Raw genomic sequence first — 8,963 nt, 5'->3', positions numbered from 1 at the left:
GTTTTAAATTTTGATCTCTTATTTTGTCTTATTCATAGAATTTCAGTTCTGATACAAGTAGTTTTTATTTTCTTTGTTTTTCTTGATTATTCTTGCTGATAATTCATCAAATTTACTAATATTTTAAAAGAATTAATTATTGGCTTTTAAAACATCTCTCTATTATACATTTGCTTTCTATTACATTGATTCTGCTCATATCTTTATCTTCTCTTACTACTTTATTTGAATTGAATTTAAATTTTTTTCTTTCTTCTTCAGATTATAGCTTAGATTGATGACTTTCAACCTTTCTTCTTGTCCTATATATTTTTGAAAGCTGTAATTTTCCCCCAAGCACCATTTTAGATGCATCTCATGTTTTGAAATTATACATTTCAGTAACATTTAATACAACATAATTTCTCATTTCCATGTGCTAAGAATATAAATAGCATATGGGCACCTTGATGAGAATACATGTGATGTATTTTTATTATTTGGATTAGTGGATCTTCAGCAAGTTTTAGATTATAACACAGTCTCTCTAATTCTTTTTGTCCCCAAGGAAAGCATTTTCTTTTTTTGTTTGTTTTTGTTTTATTTTGTTTCATTTTTGTTTTGTTTTTTGTTTGTTTTTTAATTTCAAATTTTTATTAAAATGCAAGTTGCTTAGCATATATGGTAAAATTGGTTTCAGCAGTAGAATTTAATGATTCATCACACCCAGTGCTTATCACAAAAAGTGCCCTCCTTGACACCCATCATCCATTTTGCCCATCCCCCTCATTTTCTTTATTTGAGGGATGAACATGGGTTGCCAAGACTGTGACTTGAGTTACTATGAGAATTGTTATGTTGAAGCATAAACCATCTCCCAAAGCAAAATGGTACAGCCACTCTAGGAAACAGTATGGAGATTCCTCAAAAAGCTAAAAATAGAACTACCCTATGACCCAGCAACTGCAGTACTAGGTATTTATCCTAGTAGTGGATAAATACAAAAGTAGTGATTCAAAAGGGCACAGGTGCCCCAATGTTTATAGCAGCAATGTCTGCAATAACCAAAATATGGAAAGAGGCTAGATGTCCATCAACTGATGAATGGATCAAGAAGATGTGGTTTATATATACAATGGAATATTACTCAGTCATCAAAAAGAATGAAATCTTGCCATTTGCAATGATGTGGATGGAACTAGAGGGTATTATGCTAAGCGAAATAAGTCAGTCACAGAAAGATATCATATGACTTCACTCATACGTGGAATTTAAGAAACAAAACAGATGAACATAGGGTAAGGGAAGGAAAAATAAGATAAAAACTGAGAGTGAGGCAAACCATCAGATACTCTGAACTATAGGGAAAAAACTGAGGGTTGCTGGAGGGGAGGTGGGTGGGAGAATGGGGTAACTGAGTGATGGGCATTAAAAAGGGCACTTGCTGTAATAAGCACTGGGTGTTATATGCAAGTGGTGAATCACTAAATTCTAACCCCGAAACGAATAATACACTATATGTTAACTAACTTGAATTTAAATAAAATCTAAAACAAAAAAATCATTTCCCAGATTGTGCATGCCAAAGGGACCAAATAAAGTATGCCACACCTGGAGTTTTGCCAAGAAAACCAATTGGACTTAATGGACTTATTTTACAGACAGAGAATCTAAGAAGCATGCTGAAGGCCAAGAGTAGAGATGGTATTCCTGGTTCATTTCTGAAAAGTGCAATTTAATAAAGTCAACCTATGATGCTTTGTATGGTATACAATAGCTTCAAGGGGCTAATACATCATCCAACACTTAAATATTATAAACAGAGCTTGAACAGAGGAAAATACTACCAGAAAAGAAATACAGGTTTGATTACTGTCAGAGCTGAATACATATATTCACCCTTCAGTAAATGAAATAAAAACCAACAAGGAAGACCTAGATCTCAAAGAGCTACAATGCAATGCAAACTTCAAGCTTGCACATTATATCATCAAGGCAGAATATTTTATCTGTAGAGAGCACCAGAGAAAAATCCCTCAGCTCAGATAAGGCTCTAGATGAGCACTCAATTGTACCAAAATAAATTATAACTATTCCACCATCAAAGCCTCTAACTTACTTAGGACTTAACCCTTTCTATCATCTATCACTGTGAAACCGTTATTCTCTATTACCTTGCTGAAATCACTTGTCTTTCTATTACTGATAATTACTCAAAGGTGCCCTTTTTCTGCCCTTTTATTTCTAGTAAGTCAGCTATAATTACCAAGCAGTTCCCGTCCGCGACATTGCTGTATCACTAAAAGCAATAGACCTTTATCAGGCTATATAGTTAATCTTAGCCATAATGACAGAACTTGTAATATTCTAAAATCAAATCTATTTTACAGCTCATTTTACAGCTCCAGGGTTAGTTGTAACAGCGATAACTCCTGTGTGATGAGATTAATAATATATCTTTTACTAAACGTGTGAAACATTTGTTCAGCTAAGTTTTGCTGGTGATTTTAATATTCTTCACCACTTCAATCAGCCAATGACTCAAATAGAAATAACAAGAAATGCTATGCATATTTGAATTATGTCTACTCTGAATTGTGCAGAATATGTACATGTACACATTCACATCATGAAGGCTTTGGTTTTAATTCATTTCACATTAATCTGCCCAAAGAAATCTTCATATTGATTTCTTGACACTTAATGACTAAGAGCCTTAATTTCTTTTTTCTTTCCCTTTACTGGCCATTCAGTAAAAGGAAAAAAGTTAGCAGAAACACTATCCCAAAGGAAAAGTAATAACTGAGGACAGATGAAGAGCAAGCATTATCTTTATTTAATGTAGTTTTCTTTATAAGAAGACATTTGAAACCCTATAAAGTGTACAATTGCAAATGTTATTGTAATTTGCATATGCAACTTCAGGTCCATAAGTTAAATGTAAGTAATTGACTTATTTTCTTCGCCATAAAATTCAGAAAATATAAAATGTGAGGTTGAATCTTATTTGTTCTTATCTACACCTCAGTGTTAGGTATAAAACATGTTGCTCTCGCCATCCAGGTACAGAAATTGATATAAAATAAATAGTTTTTTAAATGATTATGATATATCCCAATTCAACTTATGGTTCTTTGTGTATATTTTGACTTTTACCTTAGCACTGGTATCTGAACAAAAGAGCACAAGTTAAAGACAATAGGTTAGTGTTTGGGTCTTTTCAGGACCCCAGTGAATTAATATGAAGTAATTAATGAATAAACTATGGGACCATAAATAAATAATTTATCAGATTTAGTTTTTTTTTTTAAAGATTTTATTTATTTGCGAGAGAGAGAATGAGAGACAGAGAGCATGAGAGGGAGGAGGGTCAGAGGGAGAAGCAGACTCCCTGCTGAGCAGGGAGCCCGATGTGGGACTCGATCCCGGGACTCCAGGATCATGACCTGAGCCGAAGGCAGTCGCTTAACCAACTGAGCCACCCAGGCGCCCTATCAGATTTAGTTTTTTAACCTTACTCTATTAATTGGTGATAACAACACCTTCTAAATCAACTTATTATGAAAATAAAATGATCAAACAATACTAAAGTGCTTTACCAAGGGAAAAGCTTTCAAATGTGAGGTAATATTGACTCAAGTTTGTCTCCTTCCAGACTCCTAAGGTAAACTCATCCAACCAACTTTGCTTATGATAGCATCTGCCTGAAGAAAAGAAATCTAGCCTCTGTATGCTTTCTTTGCTACTATTCTGTCAGGAAAGTCTTTTCCTTACAATTTAAATTCCTTCAATATTCATTTTAACTCCCACTGCATTCAGATCTCTACTAATTTTTTCTGTCTTCATTGATCTCTTTTATTACATATCTACTTATGTCTTACGTCTTGTCAAATTAAAGGTGTTTACCTTTTCTGAGAAGATTAATGCTTTTTACTCTAATTACAATGACAGAGACTGGTTATAGGCTCCATGTTTATTTTATTCTTCATTCAAATATTAAGCATCAATCACATGCCAGGTTCTGTATTTATTCCCTTCATAAAGACAAACAAAAATCCCTGCCCTCATAATGTGCACATTCTGGTCAGCAAAAATAACAATGAAACAAATTATTAGTAAAATAGGAATTATGTCAGAGGAAGTAAGTGTGGAGAAAAAAATAAGGCAGATCTCATATTAGAGAGGATGATATAACAATGCTTATTTATACTCACCTAAGCAGAGATTATTAATTTCCTAGTCCCCATTCCTCTCTTTTACCATAGCTGGATATATGACTATCCATAAAAAGTCTATAATTTCCAATCTCCCTTCCAGTTAAGTGCAGCTTTGTGATTGAATTTTGGTCAGTGAAATGGTAGTTAAATATTGGTGTCAGCTTCTGAAATCCCTTTCCAGATGTCATTCAGTGTATGCCCTTTACTCTTTTTCTTTATCACCTTCTATACTTGGCTTCCTGATAAGGATGGCTAAAACTCTAGCCATTGTCTTGGACCAGATGGCAACAGTCATATTCTACTATGACAGAACAATGAATTGAAAGGAACCTGGGTTTTAAAAAACTTTGTGGAACAGTCACAATAACACCCTTGTACTGTTAAGTCTGGAATTTTATGTGAGAGAGACAGCTTTTCATCTTGTTTAAGCCATTGTCCCTATGACATGCAGTTGGACCTAGTCCTAATTGATAGATCTACCTGAAGGTGGGATTCTTCAACTCACTGATAAATTCTGGGGCTTGACCTGCCTACAAAGCAAGGAGAGGGATTGTCTGCATTTGCAGCTGAATCTCTTCGAGCACAACTTGGGGAGCTTGACAAAGGGAAATTTGTTCAGACTCTTTTCACTCTTCCACTCAAAGCAGAAATCCAAAGACATTTAATCACAATATTTTTCACCTAGAGACTCTTTGGTAAATTAACAAAGCTCATTCTATTATTTTTCATGGAAGTATAAAAAGCAAGCAAACATGATTCTTAATCAAAGAAAAACATTTTATTTTTTTATTATTTTAAAGAAAAATATTTTAAAGGTGATTTGCATACTATGCATTTTTTTCCCATCTCACTGAATTAATGCACCTTATTTTATTTGTATACCCTTCTAAAATGCAATGGACCAGGAACCTGGGTGGCTTAGTTGGTTAAGTGGCTGCCTTTGGCTCAGTTCATGATCTCAGGGTCCTGGGATCAAGCCCTTTCCTCCCCACTTGTGCTCTCTCACTATCTGTCTCTCTCTCTCTCAAATAAATATGTAAAATATTTGAAATAAAATAAAGTAAACCAAGTAACATTCTATGAATTTGACCTGATTCCCATTCCATGAGGAAAATATATATACATATATATTTTTTCAAGGCTGCCTAGCCTTGGACAATACAAAAACCTTTTTGAAAGAACAAAAATAAATATGTGTTATATTATTTTATTTAAATATATATAAAAACATAAAACAAGATAAAAGCACCTTGTACAACCAAAGAAAAAAAGATGCGTTATGTACAGGGGAGCAAAGATAAGGATGACTGCACATTTCTCGTTAGTAACAGTGCACATTAAAAGTCATGGAGTGTGCTCGCTTCAGCAGCACATATACTAAAATTGGAATAACATAGAGAAGATTAACATGGCTCCTGCACAAGGATTATATGCAAATTCATGAAGTGTTCCATATTTAAAAAAAATAAATAAAAGTCATGGAGCAATATCTTTAAAATAATCAAAGAAAAAAAACAAAACAAAACTATCAACCCAGAATTCTGTACATAGTGAAAATGTCTTTCAAAAACGAAAGCAAAATAAAGATTTATTCAAACATACAAATGATGGTACATTTATCACCGGCAGACATAATGCTTTATAAGAAAATTTAAAGGAGTCATTCAGGCAAAAAGACAGTGATGCCAGCTGGACACTGTATTTACACATAAAAGATCAAATCACGAGAAATGATAGCAATTTAGGTAAATATCAAGAATTTTGTTCTTATTATATCAAAATGTATCATAGATCTAAATGTAAAACTTAAGCTTAAATCTATAAAATTTCTAGAAGAAAAGAGAGAATTAGGTCTTTATTACATTGGGTTAGCAAATTTCTTAAATACTACACTAAGAACATGATCCATAAAAGAACAAAGTGACAAATTTGACTTCAAAATTAAGAATGTCTGCTTTTTGAAAGATACCCCTTCAACAAATGAAAAGACAAGCTACAGACTGGGACAAAATATTTACAAAATCTAATAAAAACTTGTCTCCAGGATATAGATTCTTAAAACTCAATACTAAGAAAACAAACAACTCAAGAAAAAAAGTAGGCAAAAGATTTGAACAGGCTCATCACCAAAGATAATGTATAAATGACAAGTAACTACATGATAAGATATTCAGTATCATTAGTCATTAGAGAAATACAATTAAAACTGAAAATGCCTAGTCCAATGCTAGGCTTGAAATATGAATGTTTTTGGTAAATCAATCAATAGTACAATCAATATATTAAAAGTTAGAATCAAGTATTTGCTAATCCTTATTCTGAACCATCCCAGTGTATCTCCTATTATTCAGAGATACAAAACTGTCAACTCTGAAAATTAAATTATTGTTTAACTTAATTAAAGAATAAATACCAAAAGGCATTCTTAGAAGTGAGCATGGGAATGTTGACAATTTTATAACAGAGAGATAGTGAACCATCATGATAGACAAAGGAGTCAGATAAAATAAATGTTTTCCCTCTGACAGCTTCTTGCCTTGCATGGTTCGATGTGGAATGTTGTAAGTGTCCCAACAGTCATCTCCCCAAGGATATCAGTTAATATGGGTATAATAGCATCCCTCATCCAGTGAGTCTAGTCTAGACCTATTTGTCTCTCATGGGCACTGGTAGCCTTTTCCCAGATAGATAATGTGGGAGGCAACCAATACCTTCAGTAAGTTTGACATTAAGAACACCATTATATTTAACTGTTGCTTTTCTGCGTTGGTCTGAACAAAAAGTATCTCCGCACTCAGTTTAATCAGACTGGCATGAATCTCTAAGACTTGAGAGAGAGGAAATGTCAGCTCCATGAAACTGAGTCTGTAAGTCACCAAGTAGCAGATTAAAAACTCTACTCTGTCCTTTTCTCCTCTACCATTGACTGAAGATGCCCTTGATCAGTTAGATGGGCATTTAAGAAAAGAAAAAAGGCAAGAAAAAATATATAGAATTAAGAGATATGAAAGCAAAAAAATTGAGTTAAATATTAAAATGTATGCATTTTTTAAAAGATTTTATTTACTTATTTGTCAGAGAGAGAGAGAGAGCACAAGCAGGGGAAACGGCAGGCAGAGGGAGAAACAGGCTCCCCACTGAGCAAGGAGCCCCATGCGGGGCTTGATGCGGGGCTAGATCCCAGGACCCTGGGATCATGACCTGAGCCAAAGGCAGACGCTTAACGACTGAGCCACCCAGGCGTCCCTAAAATGTATGCATTTTTTACAAGAATATCATAATGCTATGTAACCAAAGATGTATTTTATAAAAGAAGAAATGTATTTAAAAGATATCTAACTCTATTTAATCCCAAGATAGGAGAGGAAAAAGAAAAACAGAAAAACTCGAGGATGTGCTATTTAGTAGAGAAGTCCTAAAACAAAACATGATTTTCAACTGTCCGTAGCAACCATAAAAATCAGCACCCAGCTGGAAAGAAACTCCTCTTCTCATGGCAAGCTCAAGAAGTTACCTGAAGTGTGAAGACTTTGGCTAAAATCCTGGAGAGGACATTCTGCAATAAACAATTTGATACCACTTTATCTTGTCGTACAACACCCAAACTCTTCACAGTAATTTGAAAATATGCTCCTCTGCTTTGTACACAGGCAAAGCTCCCACTAGTATCTGCGTAAGAGCAGGATCAAGCATGCTGTGGCTAAGTGCAAGAGCCCTGGTCACCGAGGCAGCTATTTTCAATTGTTGTATTAGCTCTAATTCTTCAAGGCAGTCATCCAGAGTCCCTTATTCTTTTCTGTATTCAAAATTTGGAACAATTTCATATTATCAAATGTAAAATGCACAAAGTCGTAAGCTCAGTAATTTCTCTTTCAGAAATACACCTAATAGAAACACACAAAAAAAATTAGGTACAAATCATTTATACAAAAAATTTTGTACTAAATCATGTATACTGTGACTAGAGAACAATTAAATACACACTAATAGCATAGTCAAATGAATAAAGACATACACAATAGTTTAAAGGTATGGAATAAAGTTCTAAATGTAGGTATGAATAACTCCCCAAGATACATTGTACATGGAAAAAAATTTAATTCAATAATGTAGAGCTCTCTCTCCTTCCCTCTCTGTTTCCATAGAAGTACTGAAAATGAATTTACACTCAAAAGCCCTTCCTGAAGTCGAGAATAATAGGATTAGAAAGTCAATCTGTTTATGATTATAATTTAAATACACAACAATAAGGGATTATTATACAGATGAACATTTAAAAATTTACACTGTTATCTCACAACAAAGGTATAGATTTAAGTAGGACTAAAGCTTCTAATAAATAAATAAATAAGAACTTACTCTTTTTGGCGCACAAAGCAAGTTTTTCTCTTTTGCTTCCACTATGACAAAGGGCTAAAAAATACAAGTCGGCATTTAGAAGACCAAGAAATTCTGATTATATAATAATTTCATAGATACTTTACAATAAGTATATTTAAAATGATCTCTACATCTGAGGGACATCTGGGTGACTCAGTCAGTTAAGCATCTGCCTTTAGCTCAGGTCATGGGGATCCTGGGGTCCTGGGATTGAGTCTCAAATTGGGCTCCTTCCTCATTGGGGAGCCTGCTTCTCCCTCCACCTGCCAATTCCCATGCTTGTGTTCTCTCTCTCTGACAAAAATAAATAAATAAAATCTTTAAAAAAATTATCTCTACATCTGAAACTAATACTATATGTTGGCTAAATGAATTTAAATTAAAAAA

At 33.9% G+C, this 8,963-nt stretch overlaps 1 non-coding gene across 1 annotated transcript; it reads left to right on the top strand.

Annotated features, from left to right (window-relative positions):
• The first annotated feature begins 5,549 nt into the window (after positions 1-5,549).
• On the top strand, positions 5,550-5,656 carry LOC118540955 (U6 spliceosomal RNA). The gene has a single exon (XR_004919891.1). It is a non-coding gene; the product is annotated as a U6 spliceosomal RNA (small nuclear RNA).
• The last annotated feature ends 3,307 nt before the right edge of the window (positions 5,657-8,963 follow it).

Source organism: Halichoerus grypus, chromosome 3 (assembly GCF_964656455.1).
Source record: "Halichoerus grypus chromosome 3, mHalGry1.hap1.1, whole genome shotgun sequence".
NCBI classification, from domain to species: domain Eukaryota; kingdom Metazoa; phylum Chordata; class Mammalia; order Carnivora; family Phocidae; genus Halichoerus; species Halichoerus grypus.
This window is presented reverse-complemented; position numbering and strand designations above follow the sequence as displayed.